Below are 7047 nucleotides of genomic sequence, written 5' to 3' on the forward strand. Positions count from 1 at the left end.
TATTCAGTTATTCCCATCTTTACTCCAGCATCTTTGCAAAGCATAGAAATTAGGCTTGGATAAGCCAATTTGGCGTCCTTAGAGTTCCTGTTTGCTATTTTGTATAGCTCACATGAGATCAGCTGATGGACTTCTACCTCTTTTCCCAACATGATGCAGTGAATCATGACAGCTCTTTTGATGGTTACTTCAGAACGGTTGCTGGTGGGCAATATGGAACGCCCAATGAAATCCAGCCAGCCTCTGGCTACTGGTTTTAGATCTTCCCTTTTTAGTTGAACTGGGACGCCAGTCGTGCTGGTAGTCCACTTGGCTCCAAGGATGCATATATCCTCCAGAATCTTGTCCAACCCTTTATTGACCCTCATCATTCTCCTATTAAAGGAGTCTGGGTCATCTTTCAGTTGAGGAATCTTGAATATCTCCCTGATCTTGTCAGAATTGGTATGAATGATCTTTCCTCTGACTACGGTCTTATGGTCAAAGAGAGCAGCTCCAATGATTCTTTGCCTTTCTGTCTGCCATAGATTAGCATAAAATTCCTGAACCATGTTCTTCCCCACTTTCGTTTCAGGATTGGCCAGAATTTCCCAATTCCTGTTTCGAATTTGCTCTTGGATCTCCGGATATTTGATGAGCGGATAAATTGTATGCTTTTTGGCATTGTTTTTAGTATGTTTTTAGTAGTTTTAGTTGAGTTCTTAGTATATTTTTATTAGTTTTTAGTTAAAATTTACTTTTCTGGACTTTACTATGAGTTTGTGTGTTTTTCTGTGATTTCAGGTATTTTCTGGCTGAAATTGAGGGACCTGAGCAAAAATCTGATCCAGAGACTCAAAAGGACTGCAGATGCTGTTGGATTCTGACCTCCCTGCATTCGAAGTGGATTTTCTGGAGCTATAGAAGCCCAATTGGCGCGCTCTTAACGGCGTTGGAAAGTAGACATCCTGGGCTTTCCAGCAATATATAATAGTCCATACTTTGCCCAAGATTTGATGGCCCAAACTGGCGTTCAAAGTCACCTACAGAAATTCCAGCGTTAAACGCCGGAACTGGCACCTAAATGGGAGTTAAACGCCCAAACTGGCATAAAAGCTGGCGTTTAACTCCAAGAAGAGTCTTTACACGAAAATGCTTCATTGCTCAGCCCAAGCACACACCAAGTGGGCCCGGAAGTGGATTTTTATGTCATTTACTCATCTTTGTACACCTTAGGCTACTAGTTCTCTATAAGTAAGACCTTTTACTATTGTATTTTCATCTTGGTTCTTCTGGTTCCCTCTTTGGGGCCGAAACCAATGATCACTTTTGTTCTTATGTATTTTCAACGGTGGAGTTTCTACACACCATAGATTAAGGTGTGGAGCTCTGCTGTACCTCGAGTATTAATGCAATTACTATTGTTCTTCCATTCAATTCCGCTTGTTCTTTATCCAAGATATCACTTGTTCTTCAATATGATGAAGGTGATGATTGACGCCCATCACCATTCTCACCTATGAACAAGGTGACTGACAACCATTCTTGTTCTACAAGCATCTGAGGCTTAGTGAATGTCTCTTGGATTCCTGATTGCACGATGCATGGTTGATCGCCTGACAACCGAGTGCTCGCCTGACAAACGAGCCAACCATTCCGTGAGGTCAGAGTCTTCGTGGTATAGGCAGGACCTGATGGCAGCATTCAAGAGAATCCAGAAGGTCTAACCTTGTCTGTGGTATTCTGAGTAGGATTCAATGATTGAATGACTGTGACGTGCTTCAAACCTGTAACCTACTGGGCGTTAGTGACAGACGCAAAAGAGTGATTCTATTCCGGTAGGGGAGGGAACCAAACCGGTGATTGGCAGCACTGTGACAGAGTGTGTGCATTAGCTTTCACTGCGCGGATGGGAGGTAGCTGCTGACAACAGTGAAACCCTACACGAGCTTGCCATGGAAAGGAGTAAGAAAGGATTGGATGAAGACAGTAGGAAAGCAGAGAGACGGAAGGGAAGGCATCTTCATATGCTTGTCTGAAGCTCTTACACCAATGATATACATAAGTATCTCTATCTTTATCTTTATGTTATTTTCGTTCATCATCCATACCCATTTGAGTCTGCCTGACTGAGATTTACAAGGTGACCATAGCTTGCTTCATACCACCAATCTCCGTGGGATCGACCCTTACTCACGTAAGGTATTACTTGGACGACCCAGTGCACTTGCTGGTTAGTTGTGCGAAGTTGTAGTGATCACAATTTCGCGCACCAAGTTTTTGGCGCCGTTGCCGGGGATTGTTCTTGTGTATGGACAACTGACGGTTCATCTTGTTGCTTAGATTAGGTATTATTTTTCTTCAGAGTTCTTAAGAATGAATTCTAGTGTTTCAAGGTGATGTTCTTATCATCACCAAAGCTGATTGATCATCATCAATTTAGCTCTTGAATGCAATGTCTTGCTGAAGCTTAGCCGGCCATGTCTAATTCCTTTAGACTAAAGCTTTAGACTAACATTGCATGATTCCTGGAATTCTCATTAAGAATTTTGATACCTTTATTTTCCTTTTCACCTAATTTTCGAAAAAACCAAAAAAATTACAAAATCATAAAATCCAAAAATATTTCTTGTTTGAGTCTAGAGTCTCATCTTAAGTTTAGTGTCAATTGCATGTTTCTGTTCTTATTGCATTCATGCATGTGTCCTCATTTATCTTCAAGTTGTTCTTGATGATTTCCTTGTTTTGATCTTTGAATTCTATTGACTTGAGTATTTTGTGTTTCTCATATGCATTCTCATGTTGTTAGTGTCAGTAGTATACAAACTGCTAAGTTTGGTGTCTTGCATGCATTGTTATTTGATTTTAGTTGCATTTTGATTATTCCTCATTATTAAAAATCCAAAAATATTTTTATTTGTGTCTTTTCAAGTCAATAATACAGAGAATTGAAGATTCAGAACATACTGCAGAGGAATTATACAGAAAAAGCTGGGCATTCAAAAATGCCCAGTGAAGAAGACAGACTGGCGTTTAAACGCCAGCCAGGGTGCCTGGCTGGGCGTTTAACGCCCAAAAGGGTAGTAGTTTGGGCGTTAAACGCCAGAATGTGCACCATTCTTGGCGTTTAACGCCAGGATGGCAAAGGGGGAAGATTTTGTTTTCAAAATCAATTTTTTTTTTCAAGTTTTCAAAGTTTTTCAAAATCAAATCTTTTTCAAATCATATCTTTTCAATCAAATGTTTTCAAAATCAATTTCTTTCCTTTTTCAAAGATACTTACTAACAATTAATGATTTGATTGAACATTTTTTGCCTTTTCTATTAAGGAAGGTTTTATGTTTGAATCATATCTTTTCTTGTTAGGCAAGTCATTAATTTTTTAAAATCAAATCTTTTTAAAATTGTTTTCAAATCATATCTTTTTTTTTAAAATGTTTTTCAAATCATATCTTTTAAATCACATCTTTTTAAAAATCAATCATATCTTTTTAATGACATCTTTTTCAAAATAGTTTTCAATCAAATCTTTTTAACTTCTAATTTCAAAATCTTTTTCAAAAATCACTTGATCTCTTTCTCACTCTTATTTTCGAAAATCAATTTGTGTTTTTCAAAAATATTTTCAAAATCTTTTACTTAATTTTCGAAAATTACTTCCCTTCTTCTCACATCCTTCTATTTTTGGACTAACTCTATTCCTTAATGCAAAATTCGAACTCCATCTTCTTTGATAAGTTCGAATTTTCTACTTCTGTCTTCCATTTTTCTTCCTCTGACACCTCAAGGAATCTCTATACTGTGACATAGAGGATTCCATATTTTCTTGTTTTCTTCTCTTTCATATGAGCAGGAACAAAGACAAAGGCATTCTTGTTGAAGCTGACCCTGAACCTTAAAGGACCTTGAAGCGGAAGCTAAGAGAAGCTAAGGCACAACTCTCTATTGAGGACCTGACCGAATTCTTCAAAGAAGAAGAAGACATGGCAGCCGAAAACAACAACAATGCCAACAATGCAAGAAAGGTGCTGGGTGACTTTATTGCACCTACTCCCGATTTCTATGGGAGAAGCATCTCTATCCCTGCCATTGGAGCAAACAACTTTGAGCTTAAGCCTCAATTAGTTTCTCTAATGCAACAGAATTGCAAGTTCCATGGACTTCCATTAGAAGATCCTCATCAGTTTTTAGCTGAGTTCTTGCAAATCTGTGACACAGTCAAGACTAATGGGGTTGACCCTGAGGTCTACAGACTGATGCTATTCCCTTTTGCTGTAAGAGACAGAGCTAGAGTATGGTTGGACTCTCAACCTAAAGAAAGCCTGGACTCTTGGGAAAAGCTAGTCAATGCCTTCTTGGCAAAGTTCTTTCCACCTCAAATATGGAGTAAGCTTAGAGTGGAAGTCCAAACCTTCAGACAGAAGGATGGAGAATCCCTCTATGAAGCTTGGGAAAGATACAAACAATTAATCAGAAAATGTCCTTCTGACATGCTTTCTGAATGGAGCATCATAGGTATTTTCTATGATGGTCTCTCTGAACTATCCAAGATGTCTTTGGATAGCTCTGCTGGAGGATCTCTTCATCTGAAGAAGACGCCTACAGAGGCTCAAGAGCTAATTGAAATGGTTGCAAATAACCAATTCATGTACACTTCTGAAAGAAATCCTGTGAACAATGGGACTAGTCAGAAGAAAGGAGTTCTTGAGATTGACACTCTGAATGCCATACTAGCTCAGAACAAGATATTGACTCAACAAGTCAATTTGATTTCTCAAAGTCTGCCTGGAATGCAAAATGCACCAGGCAGTACTAAGGAGGCTTCATCTGAGGAAGAAGCCTATGATCCTGAGAACCCCTCAATGGAAGAGGTGAATTACCTAGGAGAACCCTATGGTAACACCTATAATTCTTCATGGAGAAATCACCCAAATTTCTCATGGAAGAATCAAGAGAGACCTCAACAAGGTTTCAATAATAACAATGGTGGAAGAAACAGGTTTAGCAATGGCAAACCTTTTCCATCATCTTCTCAGCAACAGACAGAGAATCCTAAGCAGAACCCCTCTGACTTAGCAACCATGGTCTCTGATCTAATTAAAACCACTCAAAGTTTCATGAATGAAACAAGGTCTTCCATTAGGAATTTGGAAGGACAAGTGGGACAGTTGAGCAAGAAAGTTACTGAACTCCCTCCAAGTACTCTCCCAAGCAACACAGAAGAAAATCCAAAAGGAGAGTGCAAGGCCATCAATATGGCCGAATTTGGAGAGGAAGGGGAGGAAGTGAACGCCACTGAGGAAGGCCTCAATGGGCGTGCACTGACCTCCAATGAGTTCCCCAATGAGGAACCATGGGAATTTGGGACTCAAAATGAGACCATAGAGATTCCATTGGACTTACTTCTGCCTTTCATGAGCTCTGATGAGTATTCTTCCTCTGAAGAGGATGAGTATGTCACTGAAGAGCAAGTTGCTAAATACCTTGGAGCAATCATGAAGCTAAATGACAAGTTATTTGGAAATGAGACTTGGGAGGATGAACCCCCTTTGCTCACCAAAAAACTGGATGACTTGTCTAGACAGAAATTACCTCAAAAGAAACAAGATCCTGGGAAGTTTTCAATACCTTGTACCATAGGCACCATGACCTTCAAGAAGGCTCTGTGTGACTTAGGGTCAAGTGTAAACCTCATGCCTCTCTCTGTAATGGAGAAGCTAGGGATCTTTGAGGTACAAGCTGCAAGAATCTCACTAGAGATGGCAGACAACTCAAGAAAACAAGCTCATGGACTTGTAGAGAATGTTTTGGTAAAAGTTGAAGACCATTACATCCCTACTGATTTCATAGTCCTAGAGACTGGGAAGTGCATGGATGAATCCATCATCCTTGGCAGACCCTTCCTAGCCACAGCAAAGGCTGTGATTGATGTTGATGGAGGTGAATTGATCATTCAAGTGAATGAAAAATCCTTGGTGTTTAAGGCTCAAGGATACCCCTCTATCACCATGGAGAGGAAGCATGAAGAGCTTCTCTCAATTCAGAGACAAACAGAGCCCCCACAGTCAAACTCTAAGTTTGGTGTTGGGAGGCCACAACCAAACTCTAAGTTTGGTGTTGAACCCCCACATTCAAACTTTAAGTTTGGTGTTGGGAGGTTTCAACATTGCTCTGATCATTTGTGAGGCTCCATGAGAGTCCTCTGTCAAGCTAATGACATTAAAGAAGCGCTTGTTAGGAGGCAACCCAATATTTTATAATTAACTATTTCCTTTTGTTATTTTATCTTTTTTTGTAGGTTGATGATCATAAGAAGTCACAAAATCCATTGAAAAAGCAAAAACAGAATGAAAAATAGGAAGAAAAATAGCACACCCTGGAGGAAGAACTCACTGGCGTTTAAACGCCAGTGAGGCTAGCAGTTGGGCGTTTAACGCCCAGTCTGGCACCATTCTGGGCGTTTAACGCCAGAAAGGGGCACCAGACTGGCGTTAAACGCCAGAAAAGGGCTAGAACCTGGCGTTAAACGCCAGAAATGGGCACCAGCCCGGCGTTTAACGCCAGAAATGGCTCAAAACGTGGATTTTGATGCCATTTGGTGCAGGGATGACTTTTCCTTGACACCTCAGGATCTGTGGACCCCACAGGATCCCCACCAACCCCACCACTCTCTCTCTTCTTCTTCACCCATTCACCAATCACCTCAACATCTCTTTCTTTTCACCACTCACATCCATCCTTCATAAACCACCACTTCTCCCCCTTTTTGGCCGAACCACAAAGCCATCTCCCTCTCCCCCATTTCTTCTTCTTCTACTCTCTTCTTTCTTCTTTTGCTCGAGGACGAGCAAACCTTTTAAGTTTGGTGTGGTAAAAGCATTGCTTTTTGTTTTTCCATAACCATTTATGGCATCCAAAGCCGGTTCAACTGAGAAGGCATGACCTCAAGCCCATCACTAAGAAGAAGATGGAGCAAACAAGAGACCCCTCTCATCAAGAAATCCCTGAGATACCTCAAGGGATGCACTTTCCTCCACAAGACTACTGGGAGCAAATTAACACCTCCCT

The 7047-nt window shown here is 40.5% G+C and overlaps 1 non-coding gene across 1 annotated transcript; it reads right to left on the reverse strand.

Annotated features, from left to right (window-relative positions):
• Positions 1–4367: 4367 nt before the first annotated feature.
• On the reverse strand, positions 4368–4475 carry LOC130937249 (small nucleolar RNA R71). Its single transcript, XR_009068474.1, has one exon. It is a non-coding gene; the product is annotated as a small nucleolar RNA R71 (small nucleolar RNA).
• Between the last annotated feature and the right edge of the window lie 2572 nt (positions 4476–7047).

Source organism: Arachis stenosperma, chromosome 6, assembly GCF_014773155.1.
Source record: "Arachis stenosperma cultivar V10309 chromosome 6, arast.V10309.gnm1.PFL2, whole genome shotgun sequence".
In the NCBI taxonomy this organism is placed as follows: Eukaryota; Viridiplantae; Streptophyta; class Magnoliopsida; order Fabales; family Fabaceae; genus Arachis; species Arachis stenosperma.